Raw genomic sequence first — 24496 nt, 5'->3', positions numbered from 1 at the left:
GGATTAAAATTTTACAACAGTCTTGCACTTTTGCTATACCCTAGACCTATTGCAAAATAAAATACAATAGAGTAAAATTATTTTTGACAGATGATGGCAGCTCACCGTCGCATCGCCCATGATAAACAGTTGTTTTTGTATTTGTTTATTATGGTTGTCGGCTTGTCGGTACTCATGTCCCGTAATTTAGTTTCTTTTGATGTAAAATAATTTGTGAAAATTAATTAACCCGAACAAAACAAAGAATTAAATTATAAAAATGGAAAAAAAGAAGAAGCAACAGTGGAGGAACAACCCTGTTAAAAAAAAACATCATGGATTTCATTCATGCTTCAATATTTACTATAGATAAGAAAAGGGGCGTTCACGATCTATTGTAAAAAATAAAATATTACATTTTTACTAGGCCTGTTGCACCAGATCGTGAATACCCCTATTATTTTGTTCATAAAATATTAAGGGTATTCACGATTCGATGCAAATGGTCTTTTATCGTTGTAAAAGTGCAAAAGTCCAACATTTTCTTCAATTAAAATAGCCAAATATACAGACTATAATTTTTTTTTACACTTTTACACTCTTTTGCAATACCCTAACCCTATTGCAAAAATAAAATACAACGGTGCTAAATTTGTCTTTTGTAGTTGTAGTAGTAGAAAAATAAAATTTAGCAATTTTACACCTTTTTGTTACACCGGATCGTGAATACCCCTATTAATTTGTTTTGAGTATTACACCACTAAACCGAAATAAATAAAAAAAAAACAAGAAAAAAGCCACGCCGCGCCGCCCACAACTAGCACAACAGCTTCTTTAAATTGAAATCCCGCAGGTTCTACTTTTTATACAGCTTGTATTGAGCTTGCTTCAGAATTTGACTGCTAATAGAAGTTTCCCTTCAAGCAAGAAAACGGAGTTCAGAAAAGACAGTCCGACCTCCGACCGAGAAAAACGGGGTTGCACTCACACACTTGCAACTTTTTGTGTATGAACACAAAGTCGAAGGAGAATCGTGGTGAAAAAGTGAGAAAAGGAAAACGAACGTACGAAAGAAAATGTCACAAAATGAGTTTGAAAATTTTCACTTTTTGAATTTTTGCAAAAAGTTATACATTAATAATATAGGGGTATTCACGATCTGGTGCAACAGGCCTAGTAAAAATGTAAAATTTTATTTTTTTACAATAGATCGTGAACGCCCCTCTTCTTATCTATAGTAAATATTGAAGCATGAATGATAGGGGTATTCACGATCCAATGCAACTGGTCTAGTATCATTGCAAAAGTGCAAAAGTGTAAAATCTTACAACACTAAAACAACAAAATATATGGATTGAAATTTTACAATGGTCTTCCCTACTAACAATTTTACTTCTATAATGCTTTACAGAAGCAACAATTGCATCTGCAAAGCTTTATAGAACCCAAATTGTTTGTCGGGTTGCACTTTTGCTATGCCCTAACCCTATTGCAAAATAAAAATACAATGTCAGCTATTACATGAAGCCTCAAGAGGCTTGACTCTTTTTTCTAATTTTCTTTTGATAATCATTCTGTGAGGCGCGTACTATTACACGATGCCTCTTGAGTCCAGGACTCAAATTTGACATTTCTCTTTTGATTTAAAATTTGTTGTTGTATTGCACCAAGAAGCAAAAAGAAATGAAAGAGAATGTTGAAAAAAGGAAAAGTGCAAAAAGAAACGTCAAAAAAGAGTCTCAGAATTCCGACCCACGACTCTCTGGTCGGATAATTTTTTGTTTCATCTTTTTTCTCTTTTGCTTTCATTACGTTTGAAAAGAGGCGCGCCTCTTGAGGCTTCATGTAATAGCTGACAATGGAGTAAAATTATTTTTGACAGATGCCAGCTCATCGTCGCGTCGCCCATGATAAACAGTTTGTCTTTTTTATTCTGTTTATAATGGTTGTCGCTACTCATGTCCCGTAATTTAGTTTCTTTTGATGTAAAATAATAAGTGAAAATTAATTAACCCGAACAAAACAAAGAATTAAATTATAAAAATGGAAAAAAGAAGAAGCAACGGTGGAGGAAAAAAAAACATCATTCATGCTTCAATATTTACTATAGATAAGAAGAGGGGCGTTCACGATCTATTGTAAAAAAATAAAATTTTACATTTTTACTAGGCCTGTTGCACTAGATCGTGAATACCCCTAATATAATATATGGAGTGCTTGTTCCTATACCTAATACATTGTAACGCCATATACCTACATGGATAGGGGTCACTGCCTTCGTTTTTCAGTGCGAGTCCGGTTCCGCAGCTGTAAATAAACACGCTTGTTGATGACAGCCATCTAATGAAAACAAAATGGAGGCATGCACTCATCGAAAAACTTAAAGAAACTAGAGCCCTCTATAAAAGCTTCACGGAACTAACAGCACAAGCACTCCATATATATTATATCCTCTAAGGTTTTTCGTCGGTAAATAAAAAAAAATAAAAAAATTTGGCAACCAATGTCAGTTTGGAAGATATAGTGCCGGGCTACACGGTGATTTTTCAATCGCCTAACCAGTTAGGTTGTAGGCAAGAGGGGTGAGGATTTTCCTCTTTTTGACGTTTGTTCCTAGCAAATGTGAATTGAAACGTGATTGGGCACAACACTGTGTAGCCAGGCCCATACAATTACCTTTTTATGTGTACTGTGATTTAAACCCTTCTGGTGTGTAAGGTCCTTAACGTTTTCTGAACACTTCTAATAAAATGTTTACCCACGGTGGAAACGATACCTTAAATTAAGTGGATTGTGGACTTTCTCAAGTGTGAGGGGAAACTAACACACACTCACAAAACCATGCATGTATTTCCATTAACCATTCCAGTTTGCAATTTCATATAAATTCAAAATTATTATTTATTTTATTATTGTTTTGAAATTATTTCAAAATTATAAGAAAAAAATTTTGAAATTTTTGAAATGCATTCCTAGATTACACCTCCTTCATCTCCCATTCAAAAATAAAATCATCCCCCTTTTTCTATTTCAGCTTCACTCTTTTTCATTCAGCTATTGCAAATCAACAATAATTTCACAAATACAATCAACTCTCAACAAAATCATATGGCGTTGAACTTCATCAATTCAGCTATCTAAATCCAAAGCTGAATAGAAATGACGAACAATATTTTGGCGCTGTTCACATACAACGTATTTTCCAAGGAACCCAGTGGAGCTGCGGCGTTTACCCGTATTCGATCGCAGCACAAAACATTCAATCCACTCAACACATACACGAACGACGTCGTCTCGCTCGCGTTCTCGTTCGTATATGCTCGTGTCATCGTCGCCGTAGTAGTTCTCGTAGTCGTTGCTGCTGTCGCTGTCGTTCACATTTTGTTGGTTCGTTCGTTGTTCGTTCGTCTTCTCCTCCGTTCCGTTTGTCGTGTGTGCGGGTACAAAATGGCTGAACACCAACTGCGATTGAAGTCGTCGTGAAGGATTTTTCTAATGTGTCACACACAAGTCATAATAGCTCCGCATAGAAAATTTATAAAAAAAATTTTCTTTTATTATAAAAAATAAATAAATAATTTATATTTCCCCAACATAACGGGAAATAAATAAATCAATCAAATATTTATTAATTACTACCAAGTGCATGATTTATATTAATTAATTTAATTAAATTACTTTGGACCAAAAATCGCATCAAATCAAAACAACAAAGGTGAATCTTTTTCAACTAAAAAAGAGTAAAATTTTGTGAAATTCAGTTCATCATTTTTTTTATACTAAAAAGCTGCTCTTCTTTTTCTTTTATTTTAATTCTAAGTTGTTTTTTTTTGTTTTTGCTTTATTTTTGTTCTAAATAAAATTATTTTAATACAAATTTGAAATTTACTTGAAGAAAAAAAAAATATCTCCCTGTTCTAATTTTGTGTTTTACTTCTACTCTACACGACTAACCAAAAAAAAAAAAAAGTCGCAAAAAAAAAAAAACTTGAACTTGTTCATCCACAAAATTGCGGCGTGAGAAACGGTGAGTTAAAATTATTAAAAATAACTGCTCCAGAAAATTGAAGAAAAATTCCTATTTTGCAAATATTTGGAAGAAAAAGCTCTCCAAATAAAGGAGAAACACATTTTTGGTTTTTTTTTTTCTTGTCTTATTTCTTTTGTTCGTTCTCGTTGGTTTTTTTTTGTTCGTCGTTTCGTCTTGGTCATTCTCATTCGGTCTCTTCGCTTTCAGTTGAAATTTTTTTTTTCTTCGTTTCGTTCATCCATCGGTAAATTTTCCCTTTTTTTTGTTGCTTTGCTTTTCTTGATATTGAAATTGACCTGTGTGTGTGTATTACTTTATTCAGCAATAAGAGTTTATGAAGAGCGAGTGAGATGGCTAAACTATTTAATACCGTTCAGCACCACATGCCTTGAACGAAAATAAAACAAAAAAAAAAAAATAAATGTGCGGAAAGTTATGAGTTATGACGAAAAAAAAAAAATTTGAATCGAACGAACCTCAAAATGTGGGTTTGTTCATTGTTTTTTTTTTTTCTCAAAGATGATGCGGGGGAGTTTCTTCTTTCAAAAAAAAAAAATTGGATAACCATGAAAGAGTTCTCATAGTTGCATTGAACTTAAAAAAATCTTTTACAATTTTTGTTTTGATGAAGAAAAACAAAAGAAAATTACTTTTTTTTTTGTCTTATTTTACCGTTAATCCACACATAATTATAAATGGATATATCGCATGCAAAATCTAGAAAGATTTGGTTGTGTCAAATGCGTGTTTCTCCTCTTTTCATCTTCTATCTCTTTTTTGCGCATTTAATTAGACAAAGAAAACCATATACTACACACACAGCTGATTGACTTTTTTTTTTGATTTGTCATTTTCCTTGCTTCTTCGTTCATTACCTCACATCGTGTATAAAAATGAACAAGCAAAAAAAAAAGAAAAAAACAATATATTACAGGGTGGTTTGGGTTTTATTTGAGAGGAGAGAGAAAAAAATATAGCATGCATGCGCATCAGCCCGCACACATGGGATATATGAAAATGAATATGATGGGAAATTGGGAAGAAGTAAGCAATTTTTATTCCAAAAAAAAAAAAACGAATAAAAAAAGAGGATTGCTGCTTGTGAATTTTGCGTCGCACCAATGTACACTATACGTGATGCTATTTAGGACAAGTGGTTTGACAAAGGAGTTTTGTTTGGATTTTGAACAAAAAAAAAAGGGGTGGCTAGGCTATAAGAGGTTTTGTAGGTATGTAAAAGAGGCAAATACAACAACAACAATAGGTACAAAAAATTTAAATAATTTTGCAAAAAAATATAATATAATCGAAATAAGGGTTCGTTTTTACATAAATATAATTGGGAAGGGTTTTTTTTTTTTTGAAATTTATAAATGTTTACAGCGCAGGCATATATAAATTAAGTTTCTCAAATCAATTGCAAGGTTTTTTTTTTTACCTAAGAGAAATAGGTATTTACCGATGTCTAGCTTAAATACTTATTCTTTTAATAGAACAAAAAATAAAAGCGCGTGAGCGATATGTAGATGGGATTCATGGATGAATATAATAATAATGGGAAAAGTGATTTAAGTGGGTTGGAAGTTTTGTCGAATGTTGTGTACCTACCTATGCGGTTTTATTGAGGAAAATTCAATTCAATTAGGTATGTATATTGTTCAATGTAGGTTATCCTAAAATAGAACTTTTTTTTTACATATAGATGTTGAATAGACCGCATATACCTACAACACTGAATTGGTACAAGTTGGCTATATTTTTATATGGGATGGGTATTTACTATGTAACCACCTATTACTATAATTGTTGTAGACAGTTGTTGTTGTAGAGGAACGTCATGTTTTTGCAGTAACTTTTGCTGTTGATACATATTACATGAATATTTATGAAGATGCAACATTTTATAAGTGTGTTCATTATCTTTACTTGAACATTTTACTTGGGATTTTATGTTTTTTTTTTCCTTCGAGATGCTTCTTCGATTATTAATACATAGTTGGATTTATATGAAGGCTATGACCTATGACTATTACTGAATTACATAATGATGGATTATATTTTCATTCATGAATCTGTTTGTTTTTAAACCTACATACAAAATGAAAAGCTTACAAGGTACCTACTTACTTTGCTGGCTGAGAATTATAGGGTTGTATGTCTGAAGTGGCTTCCATAAAACATACCTTATAATTCTCGGCCAGCGACTTGTTACCAACGGCTTAAGGCGCCGCTACAATCCATTGTGGATTTGGGACTCAAACGCGAATGTTCTCTTGCCAGTTCTACCTTAAGCCAACTGCTTCCAGATTCGTACCCCAAGTTGATTGAGGAACTTGCGTGCCTGCCCCATCTAAGACAAGGTCTTCCTGTACTACGTCATCTCTCTGGGGTTGGCATCGAAAACTTTGTATTCTCTGCTCCAATTAACATCAATACAGACCAATTTTTGTATGGCACAAGTTGCTAAATAAAACTTAACAAACAAAACCAAATTGCACTGGGATGATAAAAGTCTTGTGTAAGGACACCTTAGTTGATCGATGGAGGGATTTGCAAGTCAATTGCCTTCTCAAACCAAAGTAACAGCGGTTGGCAAGAGTAATCCTTTGTTTGGTTTCAGCGCTGGTGTTGTTGTCTGTTTTTATAGCGGAGCCTTGGTAGACGAAGTGCTGCTAGATGGACATTTGAAAGATGTTGCCTCTTGTTTTGATGTTAGAGTTCTTTATAATTCTTTCAAGGATGATGTTAAAGAAGTTGCATGACAGCGTGTCGTCTGGTCTAAAACATTTTCTGACATCAAAGGTATCGGCATAGTCTTTTCCGACCCTGACGGAGCAGTTTGCATTATCCATCGTCATCCTGCACAGGCGGTCGAGTCTGGCAGAGATCACAAAACTAGACGTTGCTCTATACAGCTCGGTTCTATAGATACTGTCATGCGCGTCCTTCAAATCGATAAATTAGTTGATGGGTATCGATTTGATGTTCTTGGTTTTTTTTTACCAAGATCTGCAGTAGTGTAAATATTTGGTCCTGGTCTAAACCGACACCGATAAAAGCCTATCATTTTGTTGATATTACGACAGAGAAGATCTTAGGCGATTAGGCGCATTTTAGAGGGTCTCCTTAAATAAGTTAGTGCATACTCCCAACCAGGTCATCGGATAGCTCGCTTTATTGGATTTAAGTTTGGATATGACTTCCTTCACTTCGCCCAAATAGGGGACATGGAAGTATTGGCTTTTATTGACGACGTTGAATGGTGCAATCGCCATTATAAAGATAGCAAAAGTGATTTCTCCAAATTCTCAGCATCGCTTGCGACTCTACTGCGATGTTTTGTTGTTGGTCTTTGCATGCTTCGGTTCAGGTTCATTACCTTGAGATGTTCCTTTTATTCATCATAAAACCAGGTGTTTCGTTTTGGTTGCGTCTCAGTACTTCAGAGGTGGCGTCTCTGATGGCTTCTTTGCAATTTTGCCTCTGGTTCTCTATACTTGCTGCTAGCGATGTACGACTTCTTAAGAGGTTTTTCTAGACGCAATCGGAAAAGGACCTGGTAATCCCTTGTGATTGTAGTTGTCCGACGTTGTACTTCTTGGCAGAACTTCCTTATGTTAGCGATGGTCTGGATATCTGCAACTACCAGGTAGTGATCAGAGTCAGAGAGTTTGGATGTTCATAATTCTGGCACGCCTATCGTCGATCGCCATAAGGTCAATCTTACTTTGCAATTGATGAATCTATAAACGGAGCTTAAAGTCTGTTCAAAAAATTCATTATTGCTGCATACTCTTGACCACTTCGCTAGCTACCGCTCAACTTGATTTTATCTGAGTTTACAAATGATTATCTTCATCGGCTGGGCATCTATTCTCTTAAAAAAAGATGTATTTTTTTCTAAAACCTACAAACACAAAGAAGCTTCACTGAAATACATTAAGGTCCATTTTCTTCACTCGGAGTTGAACAAAACTTGAGAATTTTTATATTAAAAATTCTCAAGTTATGTTCAACTCCGAGTGAAGAAAATGGACCTAAGATATTTTTGTTAATTTTCATAATTTCTCGTTATGATTTCCTTTAATCAATTGTTGTCAATAATTCTGCGCTCATACCCTTAATCTAATCAATCCTTTAATTGAATGTAGTACGAAAAAAAAAAAAATAACATTAACATCCACTATAGCTAGCTGTTTTGTTTAAGATTTTTATTGCAGTGATTGAATTAAATTCAATTGTAAAAGGTTAGTGACTTTAATTTCAATGCCTTGTACTTAGGGGTAGCCTCATGCAAAACAAAACAAAACAAAACAAAATGCATCGTTTAATGTAGAGAGTTGAAATACATAAATTTTCATATTTTTCTTTTTCAAAGATGTTGTTATAATGTTCACATCTACCGCCGTGATGGTAACCTACCAGTCAATCAAAATAAATATTTTTATTTAATGAAAGGGAAACAAACTCAATTTGAGTGATTCATTTCACTAACGAAAGTTATTCACACGTGCGTATTATGAACGAAAAAAAATATTGGAAGTGTTTAATTTATGGAAATGTATGCACACAATTTCGAATGATAAGGCACATTTTCCTTAGTTGTTGTAAGAATTCTCTTTTTCTATTTTTTAACTTAAGAGACAGTTAGTTGGTTTTCATATTTAAAAAGATTATTAAATATAAAATTAATTCATAAAAATGTGTTATGATTTGCTTTTCTCTCAAGCATCGTCGCGTTGTTATGTGTGATACGAGACAGCTTGGTGTTGAAAATTTGGATTAACATAATTGTTTTATTTTGTTTTTATTAAAATTAAATTCCATTAACAACATATTATGACGACACAGGGTATTCCAGTTGCAATTCTTTGTTACTTACTAGTATGGATGATTTATGGTTAGATGTCAATCATTTAGGGTCAGTTTTTAAGTGCTAGTTTAAATCAGAGTTAGTAAATCCTGCAAATGAATTACACTTGAAGAAGTGGTTTTTCAATAGAGAATTATACTTACGCAAACCCCAATGCCCACAATATGCACTCAATGTAGGAGTTTTTGAGTGCAAATTGAGGTTAAAGGAAAAAAGTGGAACGTCTTGAACTTAACTTTTGGTATCAAGGTAGAAAGATTTATCTTTATTAAAAAAAAAAAACTGTTATGTAGTAACGATCTTTCTAAAAAAAAAAAACAATAATTGTGTGCCACTCGCACTCTTAAACTGCTTTGAGCTCTATTAATGCTTTATGATGTTGAGTGGTGACAGGTGCACCGATAGTAGCTAATAAGAAGACAGATTAGCTGCTGCTGAAATTTGTGCTGTTAACTTACTATCCCGCAGCTACAAATGGCTTTGCACTTAAGTTATTACGTTCAATTGGAAGTGCTCGAGGACTGATCAATTTTGTGAGCACAAATTAAACTTCTTTGTCAATATTCAATGGAAACTTATATTTTGAGTTCCGGGTCTTGCTTGTCCATCGGAGCGGTCTAATTTTTGCTAATTGGCATATATGTAGATCAGAATAAGTTTTAGCAAATTAACTTTTTTTTCTTATATCTTGCAATCGATACGGGAGGCAAGTTCTTGTACTTAGTACTAGCTAGTAGCTTCAGAACCGAAAAGGATTAAGATTCACTTCTTCGAAGTTTATTTTCGACCAGACAAGGCTTTTTCTTGACCTCTATTTTGTTTGCTGGACCGCTTCCGAAAGGAGCCTGTCACCCGGAGTCCTCTCACCGTTTGATCTTTAGTCTGTTGCTAGGGACAGAGCTGTTTCCAAACTATCATTCTTTGGCTGCCTCTCCTTTAAGTGTATCATAGACCGCTTATTCTCTAGGGTGTTTTGGCATTGAATGGTTTCTGTCTTCGATCCACTTCTTCTTAGTGTATCGTTGACACAAGTCGTTCTCTCCCGAGATCCGCATCCGTTTATTCTCTAGTAGGCGATAATTCTATAGGCTTTTGCTAGGGACAGAAAATAGACCACCTACTTTTATATGAAAAAATTAGATCGTGAACAATGGCTATTATTTCATCACATAGTTTCAGTTGTTATATTAAATCACTTGTTTCGAAAAACAATAAGAATAGCTGAACGATATTTAAGATTTGTTTAAATGAGTCTGTTCTGGACTGTTTGGATAAGAAAAGTACAACATTGACCCTGTATGAAACAGTCCAGAACAGGCTTTTCTTTACTTGCTTTTGACTCAGAACTGATTAAAATCGATTTGAAAAAAACTTTTAAATGGGAATGGGGATGTTATTTACTTGTCAGTAGTTTCTCATGAAATCGTTGTTCTGATTTTGTAGATTTTTAATTTCATTCATTTTTGACAAAAAAAAAAAGAGATCATCGATCGGGAGCACTTTTCAAGTTTATGGCAATGACGTTGTGATTTTCGAAAAAGTATAAAGCGGCAAGGGCCACCATTTCGAAGCAGGCTTTGGGGATGCAATATGATTTTGTGAATTTTATTTCATTGAGTCATTCAAAAAAGATTCAGATAATTTTTGAAAGATTTCTCATTTATTCAACACTGTGAATTTTCATGGTGATTTTGAGAAAATTAAGTGGGGAAATAACAACAGGGGAAACAACATGGCGGGCCACTATGCACTGTCAAAATCGACCCATACTATTGAAGAGACCTTATGAATTGCCTTCAAAGTAGGCAAATCACTCGGTCATCTTGTGATGTACTTTGATCTTCTGTCGTATGACTTCCATGTGATATCAAAACTTTCTAGTAGTAAGATAATATTTTGATAAAAAATGTCTTCTTTAGGGAATACCTCAAAAAATTAAATAAAATTGTATTGTAATCGGTTCAGCGAACAAAAAGATAACAATGATACACTCATCATTGCGAAACAGTTATCATTTCGGCATTTATATTTATGCATAATTATTATTTGTGTGTAATTTATACTCGAACTTGAATTTGAATGCATCCGTAAATGGTGTAATTACACCTATTAACATACATTTAAAATGCAAGTCAAATACAAAATACATTCATACTATGTACATACAATATTTATATATCGTCGGTGAAACCAGAAAAGTGTGTAACTCCAAATTTTCTGAAAATTAGATTTGAATGCCATCTGTTAGACAAACCTAATATCTACCGTTCCTTAAACTCAGAATCCCCTTAAAGTTCATAGTTTTTATTTTATTAGCAAATTAGAAAAGAAAAACTCATACAAATGCCTTCAAAACGATTTTGTTTTTTTGCTCTCCTATAAAATTTTCTAAAATGGAGTTACACACTTTTCTGGTTTCACCGACGATATGTACATAGCCAAAAAGACAAACTTCATTAAGAAATAAAAATCAAAAGCGACATAGGTACAGTAGCAAAAGTTGCTGAATAAAAAAAAAAAATAAATTAAAAAAAAAAACTTTAATTGATTAACAGAAAATAAAAAAAAAAAATGTATGTAAAATCATTGTGGAACACAAAATTAAAAGAAGACTAGGTGAGCGCAACCAACACATACGTAATTAAGCATGAAAAACGGCGACATCATAAAGACAGAAAAAAAAAAATAAATACAAAATAGTACATACTTTGGGTGTTTATGATGGGAATCATGCACACACAATATAATCTTTTGTATTTGTTTTCTTTTTTTTTGCCTTGCTTTGCATTGCTTTCTTGCTTACTTCTCTTTGCTCTCTGCTGAAAAGCGAAAAGCACACGAGCGTGGTGTACAAGCGTATATACTAGAAATGGATGACAGTACGTTTTTTTTTTACTTTTAAACTAGTATAGTTCGACAAAAAATGATAATAATAAAGTGCGCAATGCACACAGGGTGACACCATTTAAAAACCCCGGTTTTTATCAAATTTAAAACAAACGAACAAGTGTGTTCTTCTTTAGCTCTTTGATTGATGGATAACAGCGGGAAGCTAAAAATAATTTCGAGCAAAAGTTCCTATTTAAGAATCATCTTGGCTAAACTAATTTAAGCTCCCCAAAAGAAAAAACTAAGCATATAAGAACTCTTTGAAGTGAAGAATCTTTAAATGAGTTTGTATTATTAGGAAATCTTATTATACATTCACAAATTTGTGTTTTTTTTTTATTAAGAATAAGAGCAGAAAGAAGAACATGTAAAACATCAGACATCCATTGTTGGCTTTCCCGTTTCCAGTATACATACATTTATGTCGGAAATGATATTTTTTGAAAATACTTTGTCATAGGTTTTTAGGACTTACTAATTTACTCCACTTGAGAAATGACTTAAGATAGGGGGTTACAATGCATGGGTCACCTCTCTAAATGGTTTTTTTGTACACCTGTAGGCTATGTCCAAGAAGTGAAAAAATTAAGGATTAGGAATAAACTTAATAAATCTGAATATTTTGCCTTTGCATACTATGCCAACTAAAAATAACCAAGCTGCTCCTGTCGCAATGACAAATGCAATGCTAAGGGTTAGTGGCTGTGCATCAAAAGTAAACTGAGCTTACTTATGATGGAATAACTTCAATAACTTCTTCCATCGAACTGATATCAAATTCCGCACTCCGCAGTGGTTGAAGGACACCTTAAACCTGTTCACTTTATGAGAGATAAGGCCTTAATTTCCTTTATGTACCCTATGGCTTGGCGCTGAATACATAACGGGATGTAGCTTGGATGTTCAGGATGTAAATAAGCTTTACCTGAGCTTCTGCCAATCAAGGTCTGTCTCACGGTAATCTTGTCCACATTCAGGATCAACTCAGGGCTTTACCACAGCCATGACATACAAAAGTTGTTGTAATTTGTCAGTAGCAAATTGCAATATGGTGGCATATTAGTTATCTAAGGGTTAAAAGTCTTCAAAACGTCTGTTTCTCTTTTATCAACCACATAAGTCAGTGAGCACCAACCGCACTAGTTTCAACAATTTTGTCTGCAATAAAAACAGTCAATATTTTTGGACCGTACGTTCGTAGCGTAATGGAAAGTGTGAGATGAACCGTTACGGTCTGGGTTCGTATCCCAGCCTCCATCACCTAAAACTTTTTTTTTTCAGTGGTACTGCCTCTTGCGAATAATTGTTAAAGCCTCCAAGAGTTTCAGTGTCATGAAAAAAGTTCATATCTGCTTAGCCGTTTGAACGCTCGTATAGGTACTTGAAAGAACGCATCTGTTAGAGCTGAATCAGATGAAATGAACGATAAGAACATCTATTCCAAAAATGCAGAGAGGTCTCCATTCTCTTATCTTTTATGGCTTATAGCAAGTACTTATCATTTTATTATTTGCCGGGTACGCAGTGGGAGTAATTTTCAAAACCAATTTTTTTTTTTTTGTGATGAGTCTGCCTCCAAGCATAGTTTAACAACCTACAAAAAGCTTGTCATAGGTTTTAATGAACTAAACTATAAGTTCTCAACAATCACGGAAATGATTTCTCCCAAAATAAAAAACATCGAATCGCAATTAAATATAAAAAACAAAATATTCAGCTGAATAGAAACATGCTGTGTTAAATATTTTTATTTCGTTATTTGCTCAAATTAAAAGTACGCAATTCAAACCACGTTTTTTAATATGACAAAGGAATATAAAATCTTTATCTACTTGTATTTTTAGCTTCATATCATAATCCATTTGCTTAATAATGGTAACCTTGAAGAAAAATTAAAAGATTCAAAATTTATTTTTGTTTAAATTAACTTTGGATGGTTAAACATATTTTTTTTTTGTGGAAAACAAAAGAATTTAGCCAAACTAATACAAAAACAAACTACTTTGTAAGTGATAGGACTTTATTGACGAGACAAGTCAGAGTTAGGCTAAAGGGCTAACATTTTATGTGTTTAAATTGTCAAAAAGCATAATAGTATCATGTTTGAAGAGGTGGTTATCTTGGCGGATAGATATTGATAAGGAAAAGGACCTGACAATTTTTGAAGCTTCAATTTAATAAAGTTTGGAGCGTTATACATGAGTAAAATTAAGAATTGAGTGGCCATTTTGAAATTTAACTATGAATTTTATTTGCCATGTCAATTTCTGTTTGACAAATAAACATAAAGTTTGTTTGGTTCTTTTTATTTCTCGGTATTGAATAAATTCTGTTTGTTAACCCATTCGAGTTAACGTGACATCTATGAACATCTAATCTTAACAAAATTTGTCAAAATCATGGCCGTTTTATCAATTTATTACTTTCGTTATGATTGTCATTTTTTTTTTTCATTTGTCAATTCTTATAATTCGCACCATTAAATATTTTTTAAATCTCTTAATGAAAGCGTTCAGTTGGATTATGCAAATGTAAACTCTTCATTAGTATCTAATACTTTTTAATAAATTACATAAATTAATGATTTTACAAAAAAAATATTATAAATTGTAGGTACAATTTTATTTTCAGTTATAATTTTAATGGTGTTTGTCTTTTTCTAACCATACCATTTTTTTATGTCACTTTGAACGTATTTTATGTGTCAACATAATATTCTATGTAGAAATAACAAGGTTATTATAATTGTAGTTACAAAAACAAAATAAATGATTGTGTCAATATTTGTTAGTGTAGACAGCAGCAGCAGCAGTGCACGTTTGGATGATAAATCAAACTTTGATACAAATTAAAAAAAAAGCGTTGCTAAGCCTGTTTTTTTTTTGTATGTATGTATGTCCCTCAAAGAAAAGCCAAACGCCAGCAAATGGTAAATTTGAGCTTATAATGCTTTAGATGATAATAAGCTGATCAATCAATTTTTTTTTTGTTGATTTTTGTTTGCATTTGAAAAAAATTGGAGCATTTAATTTGGTATGTTTTGCGAGAAATAGCTTAGTTTAAATATAGGTCGTAAATTCCTTCAAAAACAAGGCAAACAAAACTATGTATTTTAAAATTTTGAAACCTAGACACTTTTGTCTAAGACCAATCTTATAGTTCGAGATTACCCTCGTGCCAGTATTAACCCCAAGTTATCACAGTTTCTTTCCCTGAGAGGATTCCATCTTCACTCTTTAAAATTTGACAGATTTCACATTTTTTGTCCCAAAAGAACACAAACAGACCTAACATAAACACATGAAGAATGGGAGATCGATTTGGCTGTCATTTCTGTAATCTATCACTACTTAACGTTTAATTCAAGTTTTGGCCACCGGTAGCGCATTTCAACTTACCAATCCATAAATTAACACAAGCATACAAAATATGGGGAGTTCCATTGGTCCTCACAAAATACTTCTGACTGTATTTAACGACTTTTATCATTCAAAATAAGGCATTGATTTCAATTCGAAATACATAGTTTAAAGTACTTTAAAAATGTACCCCTTTTAACGTTTTTATTCCATGGAGAAAAAACCCTTGAATGCAGCCAGAAGTTCTTTACAAGGCCCAACGCAACTAAAATACTTTGCAAGGCGCAGATGAACACACCTATGTGATTCTAGTAGAAGAACAAATGAACACGCCTTTTGAATTGTCATTTACTTCAGTGTTTAGTATAAAAAGAGTTTAAGGGGTGGATACAAAATAAAAGATCTGTTTGGGTACTACTTTGAACACATATGTATATTTCAACATTCTCAACACAATTGCTGTTTGGGTACTCAAGAAATGTGTAGTTTTGTACATGATTACTTTTTCTTTACTTAAAAGTACTCCAATTTTAAACCATAGAGTTAAAGAAGCTGGCATAAGTTAGCAGTAGATAGTGGAGGCACACCAATAGTAGAACCACTCAAAAAAGAAATTATACTTAAGGCTTAAATATGTTTTTTTTGTGACAAAGTATCTTCCCACGGAGCAAGAATTCTTGTACTTTTATGACATTTTGTCTACTTTGCTGTGCAGTTTAGGTTCATTGAACGGAGTCATAATGCCTAAAAGTTGTTTTTGTTTAATGAAATTTTAACACATAAACGAGAACAACTTAATTATGCCATCACGTGCCAATAAGCAATGATAACAATTATCTATTTTCTTTTTGTATTTTCTTTATTTTTTTGGTTACTATGATGCCATTTCCCTTAGGTTATACAACACACATTATAGCTCGACGCGCTATTATTTCAACTCCCAAATGTCACATCTTCAAATTTTAATGTAAGTGACCTATTTTTAGTACTTCGGTCTATTTTTTGTGGTGGTGCTCTTCAGCCAACTATGACGCAATTTGAATCTGCCAACACAAAAATAATAACGACTAGCTATAACGAATTTTCTTTTTTTTTCTTTTTTACTTCTATACATAAATGTACTATATTATTCGTTTTGTGTCATATTTATATGTACTACTAAATACTACGTAGATATTTCGTATATGGTAATACCTATATTTACATACCTATCTGACATTACTAGCTTTATGTCAAATTGCTGAAAAATGCCGTAGAAAGACCTTGTGGCCTGTTGTATAATTAAATCTACTAGTTGTGGTCGTTTAAAATTTTTTTTTTTTTTTTATTCAATTCATAGGAGGATCAATTATCAAGTGTGTGGCTCTTTAAATAAGTTTGCATTATATAGTACCTACATATATCGTGGTCATGAATCATATGGTCGTGGATTTAAGAAAGGTGTGACGTGTGAGGCAAACTTGTGTAATTGTTATACATTTTTTTGTATATGAATCGCTTAATGTGAATAAAATTAAGACTTATTGCAGTTAATTCTAGTAGTTGGCTATTTATATGAAAGGAAATTGTTACTTTACACCTTTTCTATTAGCCTGTGGTTACACGTGCAAGTTTTAGCATGCAAGTAGCTCACCTTTTAAGTCTATATTTTTGTATAAAGTCGCACGTCAATTGCATATTAACTTGCTTGCAGGTTTAAATTATCCGACTATGTTAGAAGCTGTCAAATTCATAGTTTGCATGCAAGTTTAAATGCGAGTAGAAAAAGTGTTAATACAGACTGAAATGCGTTACCGGTGGTCAATGTTTTGAATTAAAAGTCAAGTAGTTTTAGATGTCAAATCGATCCGCCATTTTTTAAATATCGTGGTCGCCATGTACAAAATGTACAGAAAAATGATTTTACAATTCTGAGAACTAGACAGTCTTAAATTTACTAATTCAGACCCTGACGACTAGCGACGCCAAACGTATTCTCTCAAATCCCGAATTGCGAGTTGTTTGGCAAAGCTTTCATTTGTGGTCGCGTTGTTAACCTAAAATATTTATGAATATCTTGGCCTTAACTGTCAATAATGACATTTAACATGACAATAGCCAGGTTCAACGCAGGCCACCTGAACTTAAGTTCTGAATTTTCAGAGACTCTGTCAGCTAACTTTTTATGACATCTGACTAATCAAAGCATCGTAAAATTCAGAACTTAAGTTCGAAAAATATATCACATTATTTTGTATTTTTTCTAAGATGTGTGATATGCAAATATAAATCAGCAATAACTCCATCTAGTATTACAAATTGTAAAAAGACCAAAAAAAAAAGGTAACGTGAATTATTGTGCTAATAAAGGCAGCGTGTCACCCTATTTTGGATTTATTTTTAACTTTGTTTGTTTGTTTAATTAACAATTATTGCATTGTTGGTGTTATTAAAAATTTAACATAAGTGAGACTTTAAATGACTAAATTGTCAAAGTCGTTGACTTGAAACCTATAATAAATTGTTTATATATTAACAAGGCAATTAGAGTTGAATGATGATAAATTTAAACACTTTTACTGATGTTTATTAAAATTGGTGCTTATCTTTCAAACAATATATACTCTTAATGGTAATTATCGTTGTAATGTTTGAATTCAACTAGAAGTGCTTAGCACTTAGAATAGCTGTCTGGAAAGTATTCGAAATGGAAAAAGGAATTTCTAGCAATTTTATTTTCAACACATAAATTGGAAAACTCTTCTTCCATTTCACCATTTTAGGTTTCATTTGAATATACTCTCATTCTTCGCATCGACATCAGTCGTTTTCGTTATGTCGACGTTAAGTGACAGTTCCATAACATACACCTGTGCGTTTCAGAACCGGTTCGTTTTGCTGAAATTAAAATTGTCTACTTTCAAGTTCATCTGACAGAGCCGTTGCATCAGTTGTCAATAATATGTAGCTCTGTTTGATTTTGATTGACTAAGTGTGTATCAGAAACGCTCGATTTGAACTATTGTGTGTTCAAATTTGTAGCATTATAGAAATAAAACCCTTACTCATTGCTCAAGGCAAAATCGAACAAACCTAGTAACTTCAAATTTGGTTTTATAACTCCTGTCAAATCCAATCTGTAAAAGTAGCGTATTGTAAGAAAAAGTTTACTACCCTCCGTTACTTACATCGCTGATAAAAGTACTAGATGAAAATAACATTATTATGTTTTGATAAGTTACTTCATTCTAACTGAAACTCAGTATTCCCCGAGATAGAGTTTACATAACTTTACTTTTTATCTCTGTTCTATCTTCTTCAATTTATGTTTTATTTATTTATTTTCTTAAATCAAATATTTGACAGGTACTATGCTTTTGAAAAAAAAAAGAAATTCCATATGAAAAGGGCCTAACCGGGAAAATAAATAAACAAGATGTGTTCACTTGTGTGTTTGGGAAGAAATCCATTGTTATCAACGGATGACACAAGCAATTTAAACAGCTGCCATTCTACATTCTCCATTTTACTTACATTCATATAACTGAATAATGCATACAATGTTTTGAATATGAGTCACAAAAGGTTGCCAACCTGATAAGACATTTTGTCTTGTTTGTGTTTTGTATGGCATTTATACATACATAAGTGTAGTGCAGCATTAATGCTTAGAATAAAAAAGAAACTTAAATGTGTTAGAAAGATGCATCTTTTCATCTCGAAAACAAACAAACAAAAAAAAAATACAATAATTTTTAAGTTGGGTCAACTACATTGGATGTGTAGAGTTTAAGGAGTGCAAGAGCTTTCCATAAAAAAATTCTTAAACGGAATTAAATTTTTTCAACCAAACTAAGACTAAGAAAAGTGTGGTCTAATGTTTCACGCTCACAAGGTTGGCCGCATTCCTTAATTGTGGACACAGTATATAGAAACCGTTAATGGTAAGACTAAGAAAAATGTTGCATTTATCTGAAAATCGACACAAAAATCAAGTTTAATTTATAGAAAAAATCAGCGTAGAATTCTACAAAAAAAAAATCCAAAACAGAAGACATGATTTGATGAAAATTGAAACAAAATTTCAAATGTCATCTGTCAAAAATCTGTCAAATGTAGTGATCATGAAATCTTCTCAGAGAAAGAAAAATTGTGGAAGTTTGATCTTTCGTAATTGTGAAAAAACTACACAGTTTCAGAGCACCCAAACAGGAATTGGGTTAAAAATGTTCGAAAAAATAGAAATGTATCTTTTGTGGGCAGTACTCAAACAGACCTTTTAACTTGCTGCTTTCTGACAGAATTAATCATTTCAATAGGTCTGTTTAGGTACTGCCTAATCACAAATATTTCTACTTTTGTCAAAAATAATGTTCCAGAGTACCCAAACATGAATTGGGTTAAAAATGTTGACAAAAGTAGAAATATTTCAGTTTAAGTTTTAGAAACAGACCTTAAGTGTTTACAATATAAAGTTTTTGACAATTGAACACTGCATCCCTTCAAGCAAGAAAACGGAGTTCAGAAAAGACACTCCGACCTCCGACCGAGAAAAACGAGGTTGCACACACATACTTGCAACTTTTTGTGAATGAACACAAAGTCGAAGGAGAAATCGTGGTGAAAAAACCAATACATATAAAATCGGCTCCGCGGTGATTATAATTTCCATACTAATTTGAGCCGCCTTCGGACCCGTTTCTGAGCCGAAGTCGGACTCAGCTTCGCCTGTGGCGGAGCGGATTCGGACCGAGGTCGGACTTGTTTGCTTGAAGGGATTCAGAGTGACTAAGATCTGTTTGGGTACTTTCTGGAACAAAAATGTGAAATCTGTCAAATTTTAAAGAATTTGTATGAAATTCCATTGGGCTTTGCAAAGTACTTCAAAGTGCAAACATGTCTGCATTTAACACTTAAGGTGTATATGGTGTCCCAATCAAATTGGAGTTTTAAATATAAACCCTTTTTTACAAAAAAAAATTTAAAATATAAACCCTTTTTATAAAAAAATTTTAAAATAACCCTTTTTACAAAAAAAAAGTTGTCATCTTTTTATTGCATTGTAAGGTATATAAACCGACTAACAATTTTGCTTCTATAAAGCTTTACAGATGTTGCAGTGATTTCTGTATAGCTACTTAGAAGAAAAAATTGTTAGTTGGCAGATCTGGATAGTGGCATCCATATAGGTTTTCTTTTTCTGCACTTGTCAATTTTGTATCATCTTCATAGTTGGAAATTTGACACATCCACCCAAGAAAGTAAAGTGTACACTTACTACAAAATTAACGTCATTCAACAATGTCAACACCTATTCAGTAATCTGCGTTTTGTTGTTGCATGTAACAATTACCATGTTTCGATCAGCCTTGTAAAATGCATTATACATGCACCCACCCATCATAATTCCATTTTCCTTGACCCAAATCAACTTTGCCTATATGTACATAATGTGCAATGTCTATCACCTGTTAATCAAGTGTTATGAGTTGGATATACTCTTTTCATTGGCGAACATCCTTGGTCCCAAAGAGAGTTCATAATTTGTAAATCACGAATCCATGTTAAAGAAATATACTAACAAATAACTTGTCACAGTATCTAGTTGGTACTATACAACAAATTGAGTAATTTTCGCCTCCAATCTATCCTACAATTGATATACCTACATTGTTGCTGACGAGAATGACAATCTTTGGGTGATGTCACCTTAATGTAGGTTAATAACCCATCAGCCGCCGATACAACACAACTTAGCAAGCACAAAGCCCAGACAAACTCAATAATTTTTTAGTAGATACGAGAGAGAATTTAATAACTCATCATCATTGGCATTACAAAGATACAGATACATACAAAATTGAGAGTACGAGCCTCGGCGTATCTAACCAACAGAAAGACCGGGTCTACAGACACAGATTATCCATCATTTGTTTCGTAACAAAGGACATTGTCCTCGGGTGAATGACTTTCACCTTCGAGACAATATTATACATTATTTTATCCAAAAACTATATCTTAAGAACAAAAATTGGAATGAACGAAAAAGAGAGATGAAAAAATAAAAAAACACATGCTGTGTGCGTCTCCTCGTCCTGTTTGTCTTGTACTTTGGTCCTTTTCGTTGTGTATTTCTCTTTTGTTAGTTACTGTTGTTTGGAGACAGGTGGTGTATATTTTTTTTTTGTAATGGTGAACGCATAGACATCTGCTGAGGGAACGTCCTGCGAACGTGTTTTTGAAATAATTCTGTATCTCAAATCTTAATCTTCTTTCGATTTTTTTTTCATTGAGCCATCTTCTTAGAACGTTGTATCTTTGTATTTTGATGAAAAATAAGAAACCAAGGAGAACTTCCGGCTAAGTGGTAAATCTAATTGAATTTGACAGACATGTTAAGTGACACATGGTTGCCTCCTGGAGAGGTGTTTCTTTTGTACTAATTTTTTAAACGATGGTGTTTGATAGAAAAAAAAACAAACACCTAACTATTTATCTGAGTATTTGTTAATCCTTGTTTTGAACATGCATTTTAGATTAGATAACTTGGGAACTACAAAGATTTCTTATCCTTTTTTTGTATTTACAACAGACTACTCATGAGTAGGAATTTATTACAAGAAATACACATTCCCGTTCCTTTGGAGTTGGTCAACTACTTATGAGTAGATGATCTATTACATTTAGAACTACTCATGCTCTTCTGGTGGAGTAGATAGGAATTGCATTGATTTCGTTTAAAATGCGTTGCATTAATAATCCCTAGTACTAGTAGCACTTTGCCACCTCTAAAAAAAACAGGGCTCATCTACTCGAAGATCAGAAGATCATGTGTTGACTGTATGTAGTACTAGATCTGCTTATGAGTAGCATACCACCTGAAAAGGAACGCGGCTATTTTTGCAAGTGTCAAAATGACATTTAACTGTATTACTCCTTCAAGCAAAAAAACGGAGTTCTGTTTGATTTCTCCATTTGGACACGCCATTTTACTCACACATATTCAACTTTTTGTGTATGAACACAAATACGAAGGAGAAATCGTGGTGAAAATACCAATACATATGCAATCGGCTCCGCGGTGATTATAATTTCCATACTAATTTGAGCCACCCGTGAGACCCGTTTCGTAGTCGAGGTCGGACACACTTCGGAGCCGATTAAGACCGAGGTCGGACTCGTTTGCTTGAAGGGACCTTACCCAGCGACTACATCGAATTATTATGGTTTGAACATACGAAATTTTAACAGGCATGTTCACAAACAGATCTATTATGTTACGTCAAATTGAAAGCATTTTCTGTGTTTGATTACCAAATCTTAGCATTTTAATGCTACGCTTACATTTAAATACTATATGGGTGTTTTGAGAAAATTTAATCAAAACTGAATTTAGAATTAGAATGGCATTTAAATTGGTGGCAACATTTTGTACAAGCAGCTATCTTCTGTTTTCAGAGAATAAAAAATGACCTTTCCAAAATCTTAAAGTTATTTACCTTTTCAAAAAATATAAATTATTTCACGCCTACAAGAAATGTGTGTAAAAATTCCACAAAACAAATCAAATAAATGTCTCTCTACACACAAAAGGTTATTGGCCATTTACTTTGTGTTTCATTGAATTGCTCTCATAGTAATGAAATTGAAACAAAAGATGATGACTCAGGCAGATGTGTTTATTTTGTCATTTATATATTTTGTTTAAAGTATAGCATAGGTATTTCGATGATGACGGTAGACATAAAACACAAACGCACATTTTATTCCTCATGAATAGAGAGAAAACAAAAAACACTGTAAATTAAGTAGCAATTCCAAAGTCTGGTGTAGACCTTGTTTTGGGAGTTATAAAAAGTTTTTTTTTTTTTAAGATACCCTTAACCCTATGCACACACATTATGGTATACTTTATTCTGTGTGTGTCTACTGCGCAATGACATTTTGACCTGAAAACCTTGACATAACCCCCAAAGTGTGTTTTATTTAGAAAAAAAAAAACTCGTAATTATCGCTTGTGGAATAAAAATAAAACTGCATTGGGATTATGAAGGTATAGCCATGAAAAAGGAAAAGTGTGTGTGACTTGGATTAACATAGCATAGGGTATATTTTTAATTGAAAATTTTAAATGAACTTTAAGTGTTAAGGGACTATTCACATGAGAGCGACCAACGAATGAAATAAGATTTAGTACATTTCTAAATTAAATAATAGCCCTGTTCCATTGGAGGTGTTAGTTTACTACTAGTAGATGTTTTGGTTAATCTAGTACCATCATCTACTCATGCTCTCCTTCCCGAGTAGATACGATTTGTATTGAATTCGTTGAAAGTGCGTTCCATTGAAAATTGCTAGTAAACTAGTACTTTTCCACCTCCCAAAGGAACAGGGCTAATTTTGAATATGCAGCTGAGCAAAATTTGAAACTCTGAACGCATTCAACTAACATTTAAAATCTGTCACTGTGGATAAGGTCAACTGATTGACACAAAATTAGGCGTGTTCCCTTGCACTCGCGAGTAGATGAAAATAATAATCTAGTACTATCATTTACACTTGCTTTTATGCACGAGTAGATGATAATTGCTTTGCTTTATTTCAAAGTGCATTGTATTGAAAATTACTTGTGATGAACCTACAAATACTTCGAAATTTTGAAACTAACGCGGTCATTAGTTCAGTGTCAAGGCAACATCACGAGAACATGAGAGTGTCCTCGACGTGCTTACAGCCTGTAATTGGATCGCTGTCCTTGTACTTTTATAAAAATGTGCACGTAGATTATTTTGACGTATGTTAACTTTGAGACGCGTTCAGCTAGCAATTTATCACTGTTAGCAACAGCGCCTTTTCTTGGGGAGGTGGTAGAGTACTCATGAGTAGATAGGTAGATCCATTGACTTAATATATATGGACTGCTAGAATTATATTCAGGTTGGTTCCACTTGTTTCTTCGCGATACTAGCGCCCTAAAAAAAAGCGGAGAATAAGTGCAACATTTTTGACGAAGTGCGAAAGGAACAAATATAGAAAAACAGAGAAAGCACTACCTTTTGACAGCAAATATCATTCATTAAAACTTTCCTCTTTTCGCCGTTTAAGTTTATACCGCTAGTGGAGCTAGAAAGAACTAGAATCATTTTTTTTCAATTTTTGTATGGAAAAGTCAAACGACTAGCAGTCCATATATAGTAGGTCAATGGGTAGATCAAGTACTATAATTAACATATGATCTTTTACTCTAGTAGATAGATGTGTAGTTGGTAGTACTAGATTTCTATTCATGAGTAGACTGCCATCAAAGGATTGCAGCCAATGTAAAGAACTGTTGTTAGTAATTTTTGAAGTTGTAGGTAATTATTTTCTGGCGACAGGATACAAATT

General features: G+C 33.2%; 1 protein-coding gene across 3 annotated transcripts in view; it reads left to right on the top strand.

Annotated features, from left to right (window-relative positions):
* Positions 1–3006: 3006 nt before the first annotated feature.
* LOC129911377 (uncharacterized) overlaps positions 3007–24496 on the top strand; it is a 42793-nt gene continuing 21303 nt past the window's right edge. For all 3 annotated transcript variants that reach the window (XM_055989167.1, XM_055989166.1, XM_055989165.1), the window contains exon 1: positions 3007–3694. The gene's annotated coding sequence lies outside the window, so the exon portion shown is untranslated. The remainder of the gene's footprint in view (positions 3695–24496) is intronic.

This window comes from Episyrphus balteatus, chromosome 2 (assembly GCF_945859705.1).
Source record: "Episyrphus balteatus chromosome 2, idEpiBalt1.1, whole genome shotgun sequence".
Taxonomy (NCBI): Eukaryota; Metazoa; Arthropoda; class Insecta; order Diptera; family Syrphidae; genus Episyrphus; species Episyrphus balteatus.
The sequence above is the reverse complement of the archived record's forward strand: the minus strand, read 5'-3'. Positions and strand labels throughout refer to the sequence as shown.